At 37.1% G+C, this 23,421-nt stretch overlaps 1 protein-coding gene and 2 long non-coding RNA genes across 17 annotated transcripts in view; 2 read left to right on the top strand and 1 right to left on the bottom strand.

The window, feature by feature from the left end:
- Positions 1 to 17,293, bottom strand: part of LOC137236006 (transcription factor Adf-1-like) — a 46,767-nt gene extending 29,474 nt beyond the window's left edge. For 2 of the 13 annotated variants that reach the window (XM_067758734.1, XM_067758733.1), the window contains exons 1-2: positions 13,210 to 14,153; positions 12,929 to 13,056 (exon numbers count right to left, since the gene is read on the bottom strand). The gene's annotated coding sequence lies outside the window, so the exon portion shown is untranslated. Of the gene's footprint in view, positions 1 to 12,928; positions 13,057 to 13,162; positions 14,154 to 16,128 lie in introns of those variants that run through there. The other 11 variants (XM_067758724.1, XM_067758727.1, XM_067758730.1 and 8 more) reach the window with 11 other exon arrangements.
- LOC137236007 (uncharacterized) lies at positions 16,869 to 18,581 on the top strand. Its single transcript, XR_010948202.1, has 4 exons — positions 16,869 to 17,582; positions 17,644 to 18,121; positions 18,186 to 18,412; positions 18,473 to 18,581. It is a non-coding gene; the product is annotated as an uncharacterized lncRNA (long non-coding RNA).
- A 220-nt stretch (positions 18,582 to 18,801) lies between these two features.
- The window catches only part of LOC137236008 (uncharacterized), a 48,571-nt gene continuing 43,951 nt past the window's right edge, over positions 18,802 to 23,421 (top strand). The window contains exons 1-4 of one of the 3 annotated variants that reach the window (XR_010948204.1): positions 18,802 to 19,090; positions 19,144 to 19,432; positions 19,488 to 19,640; positions 19,698 to 19,848. This is a non-coding gene — a long non-coding RNA (uncharacterized lncRNA). Of the gene's footprint in view, positions 19,091 to 19,143; positions 19,641 to 19,697; positions 19,849 to 23,421 lie in introns of all 3 variants that reach the window. The other 2 variants (XR_010948205.1, XR_010948203.1) reach the window with 2 other exon arrangements.

Below are 23,421 nucleotides of genomic sequence, written 5' to 3' on the forward strand. Positions count from 1 at the left end.
AAAATGTCCGGAAAGGAGCGTTTACAAAACCCAAATTATTAATCTATTTTGATACATATACAGATACATATAAATAATATTAATACTAGATACAGCTCACCAAATATTTGTCGCAATGGTTTTAAAATTGATTGATGAATTTAGACAATGTATTGTGCAATGGCTTTAAAATTGATTGATGAAATTGGACAATGTATTGTGCAATGGCTTTAAAATTGATTGATGAAATTAGACAATGTATTGTGCAATGGCTTTAATTGTTTTGTATTTGTAGCTTTTGTTGTTGTTGCTCTTGCAATGTTTGATTGAAAGGCTGATGTTAATGATGCAGCGGTAACGCCTGAAATAATGACAATCCAAAAATACGACGAAGACGACGTCGTGCAGTTGAAAATAAACTAATTTTATAGAAGTGAATCTAGTTTTTGGACCACCACGTCTACGTCAAATACGCGTTAGAGAGGGCTCTTGTGATGTTCACGATATATTTGGTATATATTTTCAACTTGTTTTTCAGATAATTTTTCGAGTAGTGAGGACACTTCACACTAGTTTAAAGGTACGAATTACAAAACTTTTAACGAGTTAGAGCTGGACGTTGCAAGATGTTACGCACTTTATTTGAAAGTGAATTTAAATAAATCTCTTCGCTGGTCTTTTGTAAATCAATTAAAGTTTGTTCAAGTGCACCACCTTTAATAATTTGTTTAAGAATTTGCTGATAAAAACGTAATAAGTTGGATATAGTAAACAGAACTATGGTATCGTTTTCGGAAGTCAATATGGTTTCCACTCGCATAATATATAACTAGGAAGAGAATAAATCGATTTTTGCTGAACATCAACTGGTGGCGTTATTATTTCATACAGCATACAAGAATTAAAATTTGATTCGTTGCCTTTGAAGGACGGGTTTAATGTTTGGCTGGCTAGATCGCCAATGTGGTATTTAATATATAAATCACTATTTAATAATGACTATTTATTTTTATAAAATATTTTTATTTAACCGCTCCTAAAAGTATGTTACAAAACGTTTTTAAATATTTCAACCGAATGAAAATTTTTGAAAGACAATACTTTACAATTGAAAAATAAAAATTAACAAGAACAAAAAAAATTCAATTTATTTAAAGTAGGTACATTTAAAGTTGAATATAAATATAACCCTACAATAAATACCACGGATGATATAAAGTATGTCAAAAGGAATAGTATTCGGACAGAAAAACTTTCAAACTATAATGTTTATACAATTAGCAAGACAGAAACAGAAGACAAACGTACGAAAAAACTGACTTCAATTTTAAAAAATCAAATACCTCAACATGCTCATAGTAAATTAATTGACCTTTGCATTGATTATGCCGACATTTTCGCTCTACACAGACGGACAAAATGACTTTAAACAACTTCTACGAGCAAAACTTAAGATTGACAGAAAACGAACCGGTATATGTTAAAAACTATACATTGCCATACTCTCAACGCGAAGAAATAAATCGCCAAGTAAATAAATTGTTAGACAACGATTTGATTGAATCCAGTTATTCGAATTACAATAGTCCTTTGATTGTAGTCCCAAAGAAAGATACTAATGGTCAAAAAGCTTATCGTATGTGCGTAGATTTTCGCGCGGTAAACAAAAAACTCATTGCTGATAAATTTCCACTAGCTAGAGTTGACGATATTTTAGACAATCTCGGTAGAGCAAAATATTTTTCCACATTAGATCTTTTTTCTGGATTTCATCAAATCGCCTTGCATCCTGACTCACGTGACATTACTTCTTTCAGCACCTCGGTCGGCGCATTTAGATGGAAAGTGCTTCCATTCGGTTTAAACATAGCACCAAATTCATTCTCACGAATGATGACAATAGCTTTTTCGGGTATACCACCCAATGTCGCATTTTTGTACGTCGACGATATTATCGTCATAGGTTGTAGTGAAGCACACCACATTAAAAATCTTTCAAAAGTTTTCGATACTTGTAGGTCTTTCAATCTCAAACTTAACCCAAATAAATGCAACTTTCTACGACCAGAAGTTACATTTTTAGGTCACAAATGTTCAGCCAAAGGTTTGTTGCCAGACGACTCTAAAATAAACGCAATTAAAAAGTATACAAAACCGACTGATAAAGACGCGGTACGACGATTCGTCGCGTTTGCAAACTATTACAGACGGTTTATACCTAGTTTTGCGTCTCTGGCAGCGCCTCTGAATCGATTAAGCAGAAAAAGAGTTGAATTTGTATGGGATGTAGAGTGCGAAAGAGCATTTTTATCTTTGAAAGCAGCGTTACTTTCACCAAAATTACTTCAATATCCAGATTTTACTAAACAATTCATTATTACAGTTGATGCTTCCACAACTGGATGTGGCGCTATTTTGAGTCAAGAACAACAAGGTAGTGATTTACCAATTTGTTTCGCTTCTAAAGCATTTAATAAAGCCGAACAGAAAAAACCCATTATAGAATTAGAGCTTTTAGCTATTTACTTTGCAATCAAACAATTTCGACCATACGTTTATGGCACCCATTTTATTGTAAAGTCAGATCATAGACTTCTAGTATACTTATTCAATATGAAAGACCCATCTTCAAAAACTTTCAAGAATAAGACTAGAACTAGCTGAATATAATTTCACTATTGTATATATTAAGGGAAAATCAAACGTCGGTGCTGATGCACTATCGCGTATTACAATCGATGAGATCAAGGAATCGAACAAACAAAATTTAGCAGTTCAGACAAGATCCATGACAAAACGGCAAAACGACAATAATCTTCATATTAAAACAGACAAAAACGACGAAAGACAAATTACTATACATGTCTACGACAAATTTTCATTTAATTTTTCAAAAAAGATTCCGCGAATAAGATCTGAAATTACGTACGATAAAAATAATAAAACAACAAATTTAAGAATTTTTGCGCATATTAAACATAAGAAACTCGAGTTACTTAGTTTTGAGCTTGTTAACGAAATAATGACTTTAGAGAAATTACTTTCGAGGCTTGAATCAGAAGCCGGCAAACCCAAATTAAGCAGATTGAATGGCCTAAAAATGATATTATGTACGAACATTATACTATTACAAGTTTCAAAAATATTGGAAGTAAAATTTTAAAATCATTAGAAATTATGTTAACAGAATTTCTGGTCGACATTGCGGAATGAAAAGACTTTACGCAAAACTACGAACAAAATTTTATTGGAAGAACATGACTCGTGATATATCGAAATATATCAAAAATTGTAAAGATTGTCTTTTAAACAAGGTTAAACCTAAAACAAAAGAAAAACTTGTTTTAACACCAACTCCTTGTAAACCATTCGATATACTAGTAATTGACACAATAGGACCCCTACCTGAGACCAAATATGGTAACAAGTTCGCACTTACCATGATTTGCGACATGACTAAATACCTGGTAACAGTCGCTGTGCCAGACAAATCGGCAAAAACAATCGCTTCAGCAATCTTTGAAGGCTTCATTTTAACATACGGCACAATGAATGCCATAAAATCAGATTTAGGTACTGAATTTAAAAATTAATTGTTTGAAGAATTAACTAAACTTCTAAATATTAAACATAATTTTTCGACTGCATACCATCACGAAACTGTTGGTACGATTGAACGTAATCATAGAGTTTTTAATGAATACTTACGTGCATATTTAAAAGATACTTTTTCTGATTGGGATGTTTATTTAAAATATTTTACTTTCCTACACAACACTACGAGTAGCACAGTTTTCGACAATCAATTTTCTCCTTTCGAGTTAGTTTTTTGGAAAAAGGCAATTTTGCCTAAAGAATTGACAAAAGAAACAATTGACCCAATTTATAGCGTCGAAAACTATGCCAAATAAGTCAAGTTTAGGATGCAGAAAACGCACAAAATGGCACAAAATCTAATTAATAAAAATAAATTACAAAGTAAAAATCTGTACGATAAAACGGCACGACCTTTAATTGTAAAAATCGGAGATAAAGTACTTTTACAGAAAGAACCACATCATAAACACGAAAGTATTTATCAAGGTCGGTTTATTATAACAAAAATTAACGAACCTAACGTAACTATTTTCGATGAAGTTAAAAACAAAGAAAAAGTAGTACATAAAAATCGCCTAAGTAAAGTAAATTAACATTACTTTAAGACTTTGATTAAACTTTAAATTTGATTGAAAAATAAATCCAAAATTTTTTAGTATGTACTAGCATTTAAGCAGCCACGAAGGCTCAAAAAATTGTTAAAACAAAAGAAAAAAAAAAAAAAAAATAGCGCAAAAATTCTGTACATTCAAATGAAAAATGTAACCTCTCAAAATTATAGTACAAGCAAAAAACAAAAAAAACGTTTAACAAAAGCTTAGCCTATTATCGAACAAATTGTATTTACCAAGTTACAAACAAAAACATATTCTACACGTCACAAATTAATCTATATATATAAAAGTGGTGTGAAAAATATATAGTAATTCATCAATTGAGAACGGCACGACCGATTTGGTTCAAATTTTTTTTCAGTTCTTCGTAATTGCTAGGGGAAGGTTTTTACGAAAGAAAATTTTGGGAAAACCCTGCGGAAAAGTCGGAAAATTGGAGAAATCGAAAATTGTGAACGGCAGGACCGATTTCGCTCCAATTTTTTCAGTTTTTCGTAATTGCTAAGAGGTTTTTACGAAAGAAAATTTTGGGAAAACCCTGCTGAAAGGTCGGAAAATTGGAGAAATCAAAAATTGAGAACGGCAGGACCGATTTGGCTCAAATTTGTTTTCAGTTCTTCGCAATTGCTAGGAGAAGGTTTTTACGAAAGAAAATTTTGGGAAAATCCTGCGGAAAAGTCGGAAAATTGGAGAAATCGAAAATTGAGAACGGCAGGACCGACTTGGCTCACATTTTTTTTCAGTTCTTCTTAGTTGCTAGGGGAAGGTTTTTACGAAAGAAAATTTTGGGAAAACCCTGCGGAAAAGTCCGAAAATTGGAGAAATCGAAAATTGAGAACGGCAGGACCGATTTGGCTAAAATTTTTTTTTCAGTTCTTCGTAATTGCTAGAAGGTTTTTACGAAAGAAAATTTTGGGAAAACCCTGCGAAAAAGTCGGAAAATTGGAGAAATCGAAAATTGATTATTAATATAACGAGATAAATAACAGATGGTGCTGTGTTTCTGTAAGTTTCGGATAATTGTGAAATTCATTGTGATAAAATTGCATTTTGAGTAGAGAAATTAACGGGATAAATAACAGATGGCGCTGTGCTTAGGTTGAGCGTAATTTGACAGGTGCACTTTTCTCATTGTCATTTTTTATTAAACAAATGTGCTATTTTTCTTGCTGCAATTGATTACAGTTTTTCTGATTTTCGTGTTCATCGATTAATTTTTCTGATTTCGGATAGTCATATATCGCGTATCACATCCACAAACGGTACAAGCATTACGAGCAATTGAAATTCTTTCGCGATATTTATCAATTCGATAATTTTTTAAGAAAATAAGTTTGCGTGTAAAAAGTGAGGTTATATTCTTGAACTGCGGGCATATATTGCGATACATTCATTCCGTAAGTATTTTTTTAAAGAATTTTCTTTTTATTAGGATTAGTCAAAAATTACTTTATTGCATTTTAGCTAGAGTTATTTGCTTGACTAATACCTCTTCATATTAAAACAGACAAAAACGACGAAAGACAAATTACTATACATGTCTACGACAAATTTTCATTTAATTTTTCAAAAAAGATTCCGCGAATAAGATCTGAAATTACGTACGATAAAAATAATAAAACAACAAATTTAAGAATTTTTGCGCATATTAAACATAAGAAACTCGAGTTACTTAGTTTTGAGCTTGTTAACGAAATAATGACTTTAGAGAAATTACTTTCGAGGCTTGAATCAGAAGCCGGCAAACCCAAATTAAGCAGATTGAATGGCCTAAAAATGATATTATGTACGAACATTATACTATTACAAGTTTCAAAAATATTGGAAGTAAAATTTTAAAATCATTAGAAATTATGTTAACAGAATTTCTGGTCGACATTGCGGAATGAAAAGACTTTACGCAAAACTACGAACAAAATTTTATTGGAAGAACATGACTCGTGATATATCGAAATATATCAAAAATTGTAAAGATTGTCTTTTAAACAAGGTTAAACCTAAAACAAAAGAAAAACTTGTTTTAACACCAACTCCTTGTAAACCATTCGATATACTAGTAATTGACACAATAGGACCCCTACCTGAGACCAAATATGGTAACAAGTTCGCACTTACCATGATTTGCGACATGACTAAATACCTGGTAACAGTCGCTGTGCCAGACAAATCGGCAAAAACAATCGCTTCAGCAATCTTTGAAGGCTTCATTTTAACATACGGCACAATGAATGCCATAAAATCAGATTTAGGTACTGAATTTAAAAATTAATTGTTTGAAGAATTAACTAAACTTCTAAATATTAAACATAATTTTTCGACTGCATACCATCACGAAACTGTTGGTACGATTGAACGTAATCATAGAGTTTTTAATGAATACTTACGTGCATATTTAAAAGATACTTTTTCTGATTGGGATGTTTATTTAAAATATTTTACTTTCCTACACAACACTACGAGTAGCACAGTTTTCGACAATCAATTTTCTCCTTTCGAGTTAGTTTTTTGGAAAAAGGCAATTTTGCCTAAAGAATTGACAAAAGAAACAATTGACCCAATTTATAGCGTCGAAAACTATGCCAAATAAGTCAAGTTTAGGATGCAGAAAACGCACAAAATGGCACAAAATCTAATTAATAAAAATAAATTACAAAGTAAAAATCTGTACGATAAAACGGCACGACCTTTAATTGTAAAAATCGGAGATAAAGTACGTTTACAGAAAGAACCACATCATAAACACGAAAGTATTTATCAAGGTCGGTTTATTATAACAAAAATTAACGAACCTAACGTAACTATTTTCGATGAAGTTAAAAACAAAGAAAAAGTAGTACATAAAAATCGCCTAAGTAAAGTAAATTAACATTACTTTAAGACTTTGATTAAACTTTAAATTTGATTGAAAAATAAATCCAAAATTTTTTAGTATGTACTAGCATTTAAGCAGCCACGAAGGCTCAAAAAATTGTTAAAACAAAAAAAAAAAAATAGCGCAAAAATTCTGTACATTCAAATGAAAAATGTAACCTCTCAAAATTATAGTACAAGCAAAAAAAAAAAAAAAACGTTTAACAAAAGCTTAGCCTATTATCGAACAAATTGTATTTACCAAGTTACAAACAAAAACATATTCTACACGTCACAAATTAATCTATATATATAAAAGTGGTGTGAAAAATATATAGTAATTCATCAATTGAGAACGGCACGACCGATTTGGTTCAAATTTTTTTTCAGTTCTTCGTAATTGCTAGGGGAAGGTTTTTACGAAAGAAAATTTTGGGAAAACCCTGCGGAAAAGTCGGAAAATTGGAGAAATCGAAAATTGTGAACGGCAGGACCGATTTCGCTCCAATTTTTTCAGTTTTTCGTAATTGCTAAGAGGTTTTTACGAAAGAAAATTTTGGGAAAACCCTGCTGAAAGGTCGGAAAATTGGAGAAATCAAAAATTGAGAACGGCAGGACCGATTTGGCTCAAATTTGTTTTCAGTTCTTCGCAATTGCTAGGAGAAGGTTTTTACGAAAGAAAATTTTGGGAAAACCCTGCGGAAAAGTCGGAAAATTGGAGAAATCGAAAATTGAGAACGGCAGGACCGACTTGGCTCACATTTTTTTTCAGTTCTTCTTAGTTGCTAGGGGAAGGTTTTTACGAAAGAAAATTTTGGGAAAACCCTGCGGAAAAGTCCGAAAATTGGAGAAATCGAAAATTGAGAACGGCAGGACCGATTTGGCTAAAATTTTTTTTTCAGTTCTTCGTAATTGCTAGAAGGTTTTTACGAAAGAAAATTTTGGGAAAACCCTGCGAAAAAGTCGGAAAATTGGAGAAATCGAAAATTGATTATTAATATAACGAGATAAATAACAGATGGTGCTGTGTTTCTGTAAGTTTCGGATAATTGTGAAATTCATTGTGATAAAATTGCATTTTGAGTAGAGAAATTAACGGGATAAATAACAGATGGCGCTGTGCTTAGGTTGAGCGTAATTTGACAGGTGCACTTTTCTCATTGTCATTTTTTATTAAACAAATGTGCTATTTTTCTTGCTGCAATTGATTACAGTTTTTCTGATTTTCGTGTTCATCGATTAATTTTTCTGATTTCGGATAGTCATATATCGCGTATCACATCCACAAACGGTACAAGCATTACGAGCAATTGAAATTCTTTCGCGATATTTATCAATTCGATAATTTTTTAAGAAAATAAGTTTGCGTGTAAAAAGTGAGGTTATATTCTTGAACTGCGGGCATATATTGCGATACATTCATTCCGTAAGTATTTTTTTTAAAGAATTTTCTTTTTATTAGGATTAGTCAAAAATTACTTTATTGCATTTTAGCTAGAGTTATTTGCTTGACTAATGCCTCCTATTAGACAATCAAACCTTGGACGACGTACACGCCGTGCAATAATTAGTCAGAATGTCCGTGATAATCAAACGCAAGGGGAACGTGCAGAAGAAAATGAATGGAGACGTGCCCATATTGCACAAGTTCGCGCTGCACAATCATCACCACAAATTCAACAAAATGTTTTTAGAACACCAGCCATAAATGCAGGCTTGAATCGCGCTGCTTTCGAATACGATTCCGCAATAGCCTATAAAGATCTTCGCTGCGTTGATGTCGGCTCATTGTCTGTCGTATGCCAGCATTGCAACGCTTTGAAGTTTCAATCAGAAACCCCCGGCTTATGCTGCGCTGGTGGCAAAGTGAAATTACCCGTTTTAACCCACCCGCCAGAGCTATTGTATTCGTTACTCTATGGAAATACAATCCAATCAAAACATTTTCTAGAGAATACACAAAAATATAGCGGATGCTTTCAAATGACATCATTTGGAGCCCAAGTTGTTGATGTACCCGGCTACAATCCCACTTTTAAAGTAATGATGTCCCATTATTATCAAAATGAACAATTATTGTTATATTTTTTTGAAATTGCTTCCAAACATTCAGATTCAAGGGCAAATTCACCATCGAGCGGGCGCTTTGTTACCACTACTGAACGAAGATCATAAGTTCCTTCAGATCTATTTCGTTGGTGATTCAGCAATTGAACTAGATCAGCGTTGTGCAATTTTGACTACGACTAAACGTGAAATGATCGAACAATTACAAAATCTTCTGCATGAGCATAATGAATTGGTCAGATTGTTCAAAACAGCATTGGATATGATGCCTTCAGACGACCACAAAATCATTATTAGAGCAGACAAAAGACCCGCTGGAGGCCATGCAAGACAATTCAATGCTCCCAGTCGCAGTGGTGATTGTTGGCGAGAATAAGGAATCACGCGATATTGTTCTTTACCGTCGGGATGGTGGACAATTGAAGCGCGTTTACGAGACGCATCGGTCATATGATGCACTTCAATACCCGTTGATGTTCTGTCGTGGAGAGGGTGGATATCACTTCAATATAAAGATGGTTAATCGAACGACAGGTTTGTTTATAAGTCATCACTTCTAATCTTCTATATCATCACTTCTATTTCGCAACCGAGTTCGAATTCATATTTCAGGAGAAGAAACGAATAAGAAGGTCAGCTCAATGAATTTTTATGCGTATCGTTTGATGATTCGGCGCGATGAGAAAATCGTGTATGTACATCCAAGATTTCTAAAAAAAAATGAGTGTACTTGACGTTTGGAATGTCGTAGAATCCATCGGCACCACTTTTTTCTGTTTGTCTGTATGATATCGATAATCTCGGAAACTAGCAAATGGATTTTATGAGACTTTCACAGATGGATAGCCTGTAATCCAGAAGGGAATCTAGAACTTATTTCATTAAAATCGCGAGAGAAACAAAAAAGATATAGTTGTTTAAGCTATCATTAAGCTACGTTTAAAGATTTTTTTTTGAAAAACGAAGGAAAATGCATTTAGTTGCCAAACAAATATCAAAGAATGCCTTTGCAAAGTTTTTATTCAATTTCATATAAATTAAAAATCAAATTCATGAATAGATACAGTGGCGTACCAAAAAAAATTATTTCACGCTGCCATATTACGATAATCGGTTAAAATGAGGTTACCTAAAACCTCTAAATATGCGTACAATATGGGCATCAAACAATAGAGGACGGTCACAGGTTTCATTTGAATTTTGTGACATTTCGATAAATTAATCGATAACTGAGTTATCTGTCAAAATGTATTTGCTCCAAAATCTATAAATTTAACTACAATATGAAATACTTTTAACTAAGATTTTAAACCTTTTATACGCGTTAATCAGGGACTCAAACCTTTTGGTGCAATTCGATTTATTTATTCGCTGACAGGTGGCGCAAAGTTTTCGTGTGTACTGCGATGCTTGGGTAGGTGTGCGATTGGTGGTCGTACACATACACTAAATAAAATAAAAATAAAAAATAAGGGCCACTTTAATATAAATACGCATTCCGAACAACGTCGGGTACCCTGCTAGTACCTAATAAAATTTATACAGAATAAATTTGAGTACATATGTATATATAAAGACAATGATCAAATCACAATTTTGCAAACAAGTTTCCCATAACTAGTACTTTCATATTTAAAATAGAGAGTTGAACAGTATTATCACGGTTTAGTGTTTTTTGCTTCATTTCAAATTACAAATTTAATGTAGTTAAATAAAATTTTTTAAAACTGAGAATATGCCTGACCAATGACATAAAAACAGTTTTTGTAACGTATTGATTGAATTTCTTAGACCAACGTTTATCGAAAGCCAAAAGACCTTTAGCCCTATTCACGCAAGCTTCAATATGAAATTTAAAATTCTGTGAAGGGTCCATTGTAACGCCTAAATCAATGAAGTTAGTGACTTGCTTAATTAAATAATCGCCAATAGCATAATCATCGGATTGGAAGGACTTCCTTGTAAAACACATGAACTTACACTTAGGGAGGTTTAGTGACATGGCGTTTACATTATACCAATCAACTAGACTACTTAGATCCGCTTGATAGGCATTACAAGGTTGACATCATCAGCGTACATCAACGGCTTGCAGCGCTTCAAACCACTTGGAAGGTCATTAATCAACAACAGGAACAAAACTGGACCAAGGTGGCTGCTTTGTGGAACACCTGAAGTTACGTTTATGAACCGATACCAGCAATATAATAAATATAACTGTTTGTTTTCTTTCCTTCAAATAAGAAGAAACCCAAGAGAGGAACAATGGAGGAAATCCTAACCGATTAAATTTGAATAACAGTATGCAAAGGGAAACTTTATCAAATTCTTTACTAAAATCAGTAAAAATAACATCAACTTCACAATTAGTCTTAAAACTGTTGGATACAAAGGTTGTAAGCTCAAGCAAGTTGGACACGGTAGACTTAAGCTGGAGACATTGGTGCTTTATCGGTAACCGTATCGGTAACCTTTTAACAGCTGATTCGACCAACCTTATGAGAATCAATGCAATCGATTATTGGTGCCGCTAAGGTCGTAACCGTATCGTAGCCAACCAATTGGGTTTTGGTTTACCGTCGTAATGATAAACAGCTGATTACGTTAGGGATACGGATACAGCGATACGACATACGGCACCAATGACTCCGGCTTTACTCTTGCAAAAGCCATGTTGTGAAAAGTCAACTAATGAAGATACTCTAAAAGCTAAAGACCCATTCAGTGTCAAAACACTCATAGATTGAGTTAGACCCGTTTTGATCAAAACGTTTTCTCTATCATAAATCGAGTCTTTGTATATTAGAGATGCTATTCTCTAACCCAAATTACATAAAACGGTCTTTCAATTCAAACAAAGTTGTATGGGCATCATAAGGAAGTTACCCCACTGCTCCTCAGATCATAACTTTCAATTTATCTTCACCAATTGTGATGTACTTCACAATCGTTTACACAACGATTAATCAAGCTGTTGTTGTTGTTTTAATAATAAAGACGCTTGCCGAAGGCTTTGGGTAGTCAAACATGGAGTTTGACATTAAATATACTATTTGCGTTACTCAAAAAGGTCTAACGCCTGAAAAAGAAGCATGCAAATCAAACCATTTTGAGGAATCTGCACGCCATAAGCGTTGTCTCCATTTTGCTTCTTCGTAGGATCTTGCGCTTTCTCCCTTATTATCCTGCACAGAAATCACTTTTCCATTTTAAAGAAATCTAAATAGTTAAATTCCTTTTATTTTACACGAATTTGCAAAACGTTTAAACAAACATTGCGTAGTAAACAAATGTAAATAACCAAAAAATGTAAAATGACATTTTATGATCAGCTTCGAATGAAAAAACATGTAAAATGCAACTCTGATGCCTTTACCTTGTAATTGTACCATGATTCATTCCTGTGCCATCACTAGGCAGATATCTTTGACTTTGACTTCTTTCGCTTGAAATGAAATTCAAAAAGAAAGCTTATCTAATTTGCCAACTGACAAATCAAAACCCCCTCCCGCTCCCGATGCGGTTATACTCGCATTTTTTTTGTGCATCTCAAAATTAAAAAACGATCGTTGAACAAATTGATCAAACTTAGATATACAATACTATAAGAAGACACTGAACTCAAGCGCTGAAGTGCAAAAGAAGAAATATTTACAATTTATCCATAAACGGTAATAAAAAGTACTCATAATAAATAGAAGCAGTAACTAACGCAACTACAGCGTACTATAATAACAGTCACCACAACAAAAATGATATAAGGGATCCCCATATATTTAACGCACATAATCCGTGCCAACACTATATTTACAATAACTCACGATAATTCTGTTGTGTGAATTTGAGTTTCCAGGTGTAGAAAGCACGAATCCGCGTAATCTTGTAACTTTTGTGTACAACCATTGGCGTCTTTCAGCTGAGTCTTCGAGAGCATAATACCGATGAAATCCTGCCATTACAAAGGAAATAATTAAGTAAATTTACAATTTTCAGCCATTAATGTCAAGACAACAAAGCCACGGAAAATGAGGTTACGAGACTGGTACGCCACTCACATTCCCAGGCTTTATTTTATGTTTACATGTCATAGTTCTTTGTGTACCATCAGTATTTCCCTGACGTTTTTCTCATGGCGAATTGTTTTCCTCTTGTGATCGTGAGCATAATTGAAAAAAAGGCGCATCTTGCGTTCCTTTTTTTTTTGCCTTTTACAGCGACCATTACCTATATATGAATAACATTGAGCTGCTTCATTTATGTTTTAGATATTTATCGGGCTCTTCGAAGTGGCCTTCCAGTAGCTCCACCCGCAATTGCTCACTCTGATCTTCGTCACATTAAAAATATCATTCCAATCCTCAAATTGCTCCGCGGTCTGGAATGGTTGCGTTGGGATTACACGTGAATGTATGCTAAAGAAGTCTAAAACTGGTCGACTAGCTTCGGCACACCTTTCACCTCAACAGGACTAATGGATTTCTATTTTGTCGAAGCAGATTCTTTAACCGTCGACTTCTTATCCGCTTTCAATTTCACTTTCGCTACTATTGTAATTGTTGAGCTTTGTTGGCGGCGGCGATAACCTGCTTGGACTAGCGCTACTTTAATTTTTTTGTTTTTTTTTTGCAAAACCATGGGAAACCCCACGCCTTAAATCAACTATTTGTTTTGTTAGGTTGTGAAATAACTTTTCGAATGTTTGCGCATTGTTAACATCGCAGCACTTGCAGCGTGCCGTTCTAGAGGGCATTTATTCTCGTCTAGTGTTGATCCCAAATAAATATTGGAAATTCTCCGTTTTTCCCGAATAATAATAAGCGAGTGGCACACGATTCGAGAAAATACGTCGTACGCCATGTGCTTGAAATGAATAAAAGAATTTTCATTCAGGAAATGCATAATTGTCAAATGCCAAACGACGACATTGCCAGCACTTAGAATAATAATCACCTCAATGGGTGTGTTCACTGAGCCCTAACGGCTAGCTCACGCGTCTCAAAGCCTAGAAATTAAAAAAGGGAAATCAATGCGTTTAACGCTGTCTAATTTGATTTACAATACCTTTTCCAGCAAGCCATGACCCGCTCAAATTTCGGGAGCTATTTATTCCTACTATGCACATGAGTCATTATTTCCTTTTTTCTTGGGGTTTCCGCATCCCATGCAAAACAACAATAAATAGTGTATGATAAAGTAGCGGTCATGATCCCAGGTTCACCCTCTTTACAGATCATGAGCCACGTTTCGAAATACCATAAACCTACGTACCACGTTGACTGTCCATTGTGTAAGAAGCAGCACTCCATTAGGGTTTGTTCGAAGTTCCGCGCTATGACTCCCGAGGAGAAGTTACGAGCGTTCGTGCTTCATAAATACTGTCCGAATTGTCTGTCACCCTTCCATCGCGTAGGAAATTGCACCAGCAAGTACAGGTGCAAAAGGTGCCAATAAAAACACCACACGACGCTCCACTTAGATGAGTTAAGGGAGGTAGACCACCAGGGTGAGGAAGATAATTTGGACGACATGCTGTCGATTCATGTAACAGAACAAACAAAATCATGGGCGCAGCAGGTGAGGAAGAGGAAGAATTACAAAAGCAGCATCAGCTTCGATTAATCGCAGCCCAGCGCATAGCATGTTTCGGCCGTTATTGCGCCTTGAGAAACAAATAGAGAGGAAGATTGGAAGCCCACAGGTAACCGACTGGCGTCAGGACAAGCAAAACCTCAGCGTCCCTAATCGAGGTAGAATGGCTAGCCAAAGAAATGGCCTTAACAGGAGACGCGCGAAGACCCGATAACAAAAAAGGGCAGCGCCATACGTGAAGGACGTGCGCCAGCACATCGGTAACCAACTATAGAGGGCCACAACCGCCGGTTTCCGAACGGGCCGACTACAACCAAATGCGGATCCACTGCCAACCATGCGGCCGTTCGTGCCAGTATCCCCCACAGCCATTGTGCGTATAGAATCGCACGGGCAGATCTACTTAGTAAGAGCAATTATCGACCCATGCGCGCCCACCACCATCGCCGACAGTGAGCTGGTCCGAGATCTATGTCTCGAGCAGCAGGGACCCAAACGGTGCACTATAATACTGCGAGGGAAGTACGGCTCAGCAAAGCGCATTCATACACAGGCCGTCGTCATTGCACGGCATCATAGAGTGAGCCTGCTATACAGCATAGATCCCCAAATTGCGGTGCCCTTCCAGTTTATGCATCTGGCAGACCCCCGATTGTATCACCCATCACCTATTCGGCTTACACTCGGCGCTGACATATATGCCGAACTGGTGGTGAGTAATACGGCGACTACCACCATAGGCGGAATTTTAGCCCAACCGACGGTCTTCGGCTTGGTCGTATCCGGAGTCTGCCAACAATAGGTCCACATGCACATACATCCACACATATCTAAAAGTAACAAAGTGCCATCGACTTTAAACCACGTATATTTCTTCTAACCTTTTTCTTCTCTTTTCTCCATAGAAAACATCCACAACACGCATAGTACAGCGAGGTGCAGTGTCCGCAGTCCGCAACTGCTCATCCGCTCGCAGCCTTACCCGGGCGAAGGAGGGCTAGGTTGATCCCTTGGGTTCATTGATCTCTATTTTTTAATACTTTAATCTATGACCTATTTTCTTAACATTGCTCGCGGCAAGGGGCCGGCATGTTTAGGTCCGCGACCTAAATATATCGGCCCACCCTCGTAAATCAATTCGCATACCTGTTTCTGTCTTTAGACAAATAGTTTAGCTCATATATATGCACTAATACAAACACGGCCTTGTGTTTGCCGCTATGAGCTTTTAGCACCGGAGCCTTGTTAAGGGGAAACTTAACGAAGGCTCTTGTACTGAGGGTTCAGCGCCTTTTTCCAATTGGTTGACTTTTTTTTGGATCACGACCGCCAACGGGAGCAGTTCTATCCATCCAGCGTCAAGGTAAGAGTACATCAATACTAACCACAATTTTAATTGTTATCACCTTATTTTTAAAATCACTAAGATTACCTTTTGAGTATACATTTATACGAAACACAATTCAATTGTTAAATCCTCATTCTTTAAATCATTATTTGAATATATATTTATTAAAATCGATATTCCGTATTTCTCATTTTTTTCTTTTCACTGCGTTAAACCTTCCATTGGAGATTACGTGGGAGATTCGAGTCTTTCTCGTAATCAATCACTGTGACCTTGGTTTCCAATTTCATGACTTACTCTTGCTTCTTTTGATTGACTGCTAGAGGCGACAGAATTTGAATCCGAACTACTGTGTGGGCTTTGATTTTGTGTATCGTTTCTTTATATATATGTAAAGTTTTTTACATGCCTTGCATTCAATCGCATGTGAAGCGTGTTAGAAATCACCAAGTAATAACACACATAGTCGAAGAATACTATTTAGAAAAATACAATTGCAGTCAATAATGTAAACGATTGACCTCCAATGCTGATGATACATAAATATCGATATGATAAAAACCCTACAAGACGGTGGTAACTACGCTGCAAAAATCGTGTGACCAAAAACGCACACAGACACACGAAATTTTGACAGGGGTGACGATTTGGAATGAAAAATTCTCCAAATGAAATAGCATGTTGACAAATTTAGCTTTCCCACAATGTATCGTGCTCTCTCGCACCTATTATTTTTATAGGGATAGCAAAATACGTCATTTTTGCGTGCAAAAAAATCCGCCATTTCTAATTCAGCAGAGACAGCAAAACATTTGGTGGTCGAAAATTTTTTCAATTTAGAGAGTTTTAAATGGAATATCTCCGGAAAGATTTAAAATTAAGAGGGAGTTCTCCAGATCACATATATATATATTTTAAAGTGCGCAAACTTATAATTTAAAAGTTATTTGGTGTTAAAGTTTGCAAATTTCTATACAAATTTTATATGTGTATACGTATATATATGTGGCAGCACAGCTTTGTAATGTCATCAATAAAATATATGTATATATATATGTGCATGTTGCTGCAAAAGCGCGATTGATTTAATAAAAACATTTATAATAAGTGAAAACAATGCAAAAATGAAATGTGAAATATACAAAAATGCAATTTAAGTTTATCGTTGCCAATTTATATAGATATGTATGTGGATTAAGGTTTTGAAAGATGTGTAAATTGTAATTTAAAGTGCTATAGAAATTTGCTAAATTTGCAAACTTTAACAACAAATAACTTTTAAATTATAAGTTTGCACACTTTAAAATATATATATTTGTGATCGGGAGAACTCCCTATTTCATTTGATACCAAGTTTTACCCCTAACTCGGGGGGTGCTATTCTAAAATTTTCCCAAAGTCTTTAATATACAATGATTTTTGCTGTTTATTTCGACAACAATTTTTTATTTGATTTTTGTGCTCATCGAAAGACATCACAATTATGTAGCACCATGCCGCGAATTATGATAAAAGATGGTGTGTGGAGAAACACTGAGGTAAGCATTTGACGCGACTGGTTACTCTTGGCCGTTTATTAACTAAATTGATAACTTTCAGGATGAAATCCTCAAAGCAGCTGTAATGAAATATGGTAAAAACCAGTGGTCACGTATTGCATAACTGCTGCACCGCAAATCTGCCAAGCAATGTAAGGCACGCTGGTACGAATGGCTTCATCCTAGCATAAAGAAGACAGAATGGTCATGGGAGAAGGATGAAAAGCTTTTGCATTTTGCCAAATTAATGCCAACACAATGGCGTACAATTGCGCCTATTATTTCAGAGGGTTAACTGGCACCAATTGTTCACACCAAATTGTTAGGTACAGGATTCGCCACGGGTAGGTGAGGTTGGCAATCACAACCCCCTGAATCATTTTGGTCGGCAGGTATGCCGCGGATATATTCTTGGCACTTGTTATTGATGGCTTTTATGATGCCACCAACACAACCTGGACAGACGCCAATGCTCAGTCAACCACCCAAGCCCGGTCAACCTCCAATACCCGGACACGTCCGGACGTCCTGGTTATAATGTATGTTAATACAACTAATAATTTACAAATTTGCTGATGATTATTTTTGTGTTATTTTCTTTAGCAACCACTTGCACCTGTTACTGGTAAATATCAACAGCCGCAATAGTATGATCAAGCCCAACGCCGTTTAGATCCCGATCAGATGCCAAATCCGATAAGCGTTATCATTGAAAATCAAAATAGCGCTGGTGGTGCTTTTATTACTAATGAACAGGGTTTATTACCACCATTTGTGACCACAAAATATGTGGTAGAAGATCAGGGTAACTCCTCGCCACGTTACGTTAGGTATCGATAATCGAAATTAATGTTTTGCTTGGCAATTACCTTGATCTTTCTTCTTTGCAGGTCGTCTTTGTATTGCATACCTGCAACAGCTGATTTATTAAATACAACAGCTTTGTCCATTACACTTACCGTCTCACCAATGGCACGCACGGTTGAGGGTGAATATGAGCCACCAATTGTAAATTTTGGTGAATTGGGTGCAATTAGATGCAATCGTTGCAAGGCTCTTGTAGATGCTGGTCGTCGTTTCCAATGTCTAATGTGTAAAGTAACAAGAGATGGTAAAAAAAATCTTTCACTTTTACTTGTGTTCATTGATCCATATTTTTTCTCAACAGTGCCAACTGCATATTTCCAACATTTGGGCCATACCGGACAGCGTGTCAATAAATATGAATATCTTGAACTTGTATTGGTTACATGAGTATTTGTGTAAAAAATGCTTGGGTACCGATAGCTCCCATGGTAAACCTCAACTCATATCCAACATCAATGCCTCCCATTCAATTGTGGCACTGTACGCACTACATTGGGTTCACGTAGTATTGACAAGCATATTGTTGATTCCAGTGGTAAGGCCACAATTTCAAATGATGGGGAAACCATTATGAAACCATTGGATATTGTGAATCCAGCCGTAAAACTCTAGTAGACATCGCCAAATCTCAAAATGCTGAGGTAAGTTTTTTGTTATATTAGAATGTGTAGAATAAAAATGTTTCTCTTATCAGGTCGGCGATGGCACCACTTCAGTAGTATTTTAAGCATGTGAAATCTTAAAACAAGTTAAGCCAGATGTTGAGGAAGGCGTGCATGCACGTATCATCATTAAAGCTATACGTAAGGCATTACAATTATGCATGCTAAAATATGACATGGCTGTACATGTCGAAGCGCCAATCAAAGGAGCAACAAAGTGTTATTGGAAAAATGATCTGCCACAGCAATGTCCTCTAATGTCCAAGAGTATCAGAAAATTGTTGATGCTGAATGGCGTATTCTGTAGAATAAACTAGCTAAGTAAGGCGCCAATGTTGTGTTTTCTAAATTGCCAATTGGTGATGTTGATACACAGTATTTTGCAGATCGTGATATGTTCTGTGCTGTTCATGTACCAGAAGAAGATTGGAAACGTAGAATGAAAGCTTGTGGTGGTGCTGTTATGACTACAGCTAATGATATTAATTCAAGTGTTTTGGGTCAATGTGATTACTTTGAAGAACGTCAGGTTGGTGGTGAACGTTTCAACATTTTCCAAGGTTTGACATTAATTTCATTTTTATAGTTTATAATTATTTAAAGGTTGCGTTAATGCTAGAACAAGTACATTGATTTTACGTGGCAGTGTTGAACAATTTTTGGAAGAAACTGAGCTTCGTTACATGATGCTAAATTGCTTGTGCGGCGTACAATTAAACATGATTCTGTTGTTGCTGGTAAGTCAAAATACAAATTGAAAAAAATGTCTAATCTTAGGGCCTCATTCTCTATTACGAAACGAACTTTCGATGCGGATCAGAGACGAATCGCTAGTGTATTTGCACTATGTTAAACAATGGCAACTTATCACTTGACAATTACTTTTGCCTTCCTGTTAGTTAGAAAGGTAAAGACCGAACGAAAATGATAGAGAATACCATTGCTAGACGATATCGTTTGGAGGCGAATCGTTCGTCTGAGCTATCGTTCGCAATACAGAATGAAGCCTTTAAATTGTTAAGTAATATAATGAAAAGATTGTGTCCAAATACCCCCAGCGGGTTAGGGGTCAGAATTTATCTGCGGTAGGTATGCCTGTCGTAAGAGGCGAAGGTTTGAAGGTTTAATGTGGCCACATAAATCGTTCCCGAGATAGTCGGGCTAGCACTTTAATGGTGCTGTGTTACTGGAGCGTACCGGATCTGTATCCGGCTAAAGGACCATCACATCGATAACACTCCCCAAAGCCTTCGGGGAGCAACCTTATCGCTACAAAAACAACAACAACATTGTGTCCAAATCCCGAAAAAAAACTATAAAATTTGTGTCAGTGAAATGATAATTATTGCTTTTGGTTGTTAGTTTTGAGGCATCGTCATCGAGTTCCTTCTGATCGTATATGCCGGTTCTTTTGAAGCCTTCCTCACCCTCTCCTCCACGTTAAGCTTCCATGACAGCTTACTGTCTAGGATCATTCCTAGATAATTTGTGCAAGGTTTCTCCCGTAGGGTCGCCCCTCCTAACTTAGGCCTGGTCCAATTAGGGACCTTGTACCTCTTTGTAAACAAGACCATATGCAACGTCATCTGCGTAAACCGTAAGTTTTTCTGGTCCCTCGTAGAATCCCCTAAGCAGCTGGTTAATGACCAGCGTCCACAGCAGAGCTGATAGCACCCCTCCCTGCGGAGTGCCCCTGTCCACTAATTTCGTGGCCGCGTACAATCCCCATTGCGATGTAATCTTACTGCAGTTTAACATGCAGTCGATCCATCTGGGTAAGGCTGGATGTACTTTAACGTAATGAAGACCATCAATAATCGCTCATTTAGAAAGCCCCGGCAATGGTTAAGAAGACTTCTAGAGCATATCCCTCATATTCCAGGGCTTTTTCTATGCCTATTACCACCCTATGCAATGCGGTGTCTACTGACTTGCCTTTGGTGTACGCCTGTTGTGTTGTGGAGAGCAGCTTTTTATCCACGTTGGACTTTATGTACACATCTAGCAGCCTCTCAAAGGTTTTGAGCAGAAATGATGGTAAGCTATTGGGTCTATAATCTTTGGGATACACGTGACCGATCTTCCCCGCCTTTGGTAGGAAAGCTACACGAGCAGTTCTCCAAGAGTGCGGTACATGATTCAGTTTATGCACCCATCGAATATTATTTTAAGCCATCCCACGACCGCCCTACTTGAAACTTGTAGCATGGCCGGACATGTACCATCTGAGCCCGGCGATTTCACCACCACTACGAGGTCCTCAGTAGTGTAATTAGGCAGCATATATGAATGCAGCTGTTTCCTTACCATTACTACAGCTCGCACACGTCCTTCCCTTTGCGCATAGTAAACGCCAAATCCGCGCGCGCTAATTCCAGAAACCTTTCCTCCCGATGGAAGCCACGGCTCCTGGATCAGCGCGTTAGGAGGAGGAGTTCGCTCGACGCCACTTTACTGTGTTGGAGGTTTATCTGTAGGACTCGCAGCACCAATGGGCTGCTTTTCCCCCTCCAGCACCTTCATCGGGACGTCGTCGTCCTCCCCTAGCCCTTTTGGTTTAGAGTGTTCGAAGCCCCCTTCAGACTCTTGTACCTGTTGTGCCGGGTGTTCCTCTGTGCGACTCACAGCACCATCTGGCTGTTGGTCCCCTTCTAACACATTCGGAGTGACGTGGGCTACCTCCACCTGTCTTTTTTCCCTTAGGCTTTTGAGGTCCTTTTCGACTTCGCCCACGTCCAGCGTGTTAGGACTTTAATACCCGCGACTTCTTTTCCTGAGTCGCATATAAATTTTGCCTGTACCTAAGGACATTTTTCCAAGCTGCGCGTACAATATATCCTCCGCCTGCTTATTTATTTGGAGGATGTATAACTGACCTTCCTCCGTAGGCCAAGATACAGTAAGTACCTTCCAATCCTGTGTCGGTATGTTCGGATTCTGATTCTGAAAAAGTCGCATTGTATCCTCCGACTTCATCACGCATGGTATCCATACCTTAACTTTTGGTACCTTGGGGATTTGCGCTTTATCCACCATCTCAAAACGCGCGTTCGTGCCCTGCCTTTGGGGGTTTGGAACCACTTCCTCCAGCCACCGCAAGCTCGCGACGTTGTCGCACGCTATCATCTTCATACCATTATACCATCCCCCGAATCAAAGGTTGGAAGGAGCTTACTTGGTTATTCCCGCATCATCTTAAGCTCCTTTTCTACAGATCTCCACCTTTCACTAGTCATCTGTTCGAAAGGACTGCTACGATCAACCAGCGCCACAGTCAGTGACTGCTTTGCCACATCACTCATTTTCTCGGGAAAAGCCGGCGTCTTAGTGTTATTTCCCTTTGGCACCTCCGAGAAAGTCGGAGTCTTAGCGTTATCTCCCTTTGGCTTATCTCCTACTTCCATAGTTGGAACTTCCCTCTGACTCGCAGCCTTCGAGGTAGTTGCTACCTCGCTATTGGGGCCCATCTGTCTTACAGCTTTGGGCCTACTTGTCTTGTCTATGGGACTGCCCTGCGTCGCGGCTCTGGGACTGGGCCCTTTCTGCCATTCGACGCTTCTTCCTCCTCATACCGGTTGCAAAACCGAGGGTTTCTCGCAGCAAACCTTTTGAACTGCCTTCGACCTACTTCTACCGCCTCATGAGCCCATGCCAAGCGCTCGATCTCCTCTTCTGTTGGGTCCACCACTGCTCCCAAGCACGGTCGACATTTGGCATGTTTTAAATAAGGTCACCGATGATTTGGTTGATGAAAATATCAGGTTTCGCGAGGCGACAAAACTGGAGAGATTGGGGAGATAGCTGTTTATTTTATTACAAAGTTCATCGATGTAGGAAACAATAGCATAGGCGTAGAAGCAATAGGGACTCCTGGTGGTAAAGGTAGCTATTGATATGTAGAAGTTAAGCAGAAGTTTGAATATGAGTTTTTTTAAGTTATAGCAAAAAAAGCGTTGAGGATTTTTAATATCTTACCAGGTACCTTCGTACATGTTTCTAAGAATGAAGAATAAAACCTATTCAAACTCAATTTTCACCAGGACAAAGCCGCTGATACCTCGCTATACTTTAACATACAATACGTTACCCCATTTTAGCACAACTATCATTTTTTGATTTTATTAAATTTTATAAAATATTTCTTCCTCTACAGTTCTATTTCGGTATTGGATGGTAAATATGGCTTTCGCATTTTCTCCATCAATAACTGTGAAAAGGTGGAAGAAATCTATCCGTGTAAATCTCACATATTATCTTGGTCGAGCGTTTCTTCAATAGCTCTCTAGTGGTGATGGTGACAGCAGAGAAAC

The sequence above is a fragment of the Eurosta solidaginis genome, unplaced genomic scaffold, assembly GCF_040869045.1.
Source record: "Eurosta solidaginis isolate ZX-2024a unplaced genomic scaffold, ASM4086904v1 ctg00001206.1, whole genome shotgun sequence".
Classification (NCBI taxonomy): Eukaryota; Metazoa; Arthropoda; class Insecta; order Diptera; family Tephritidae; genus Eurosta; species Eurosta solidaginis.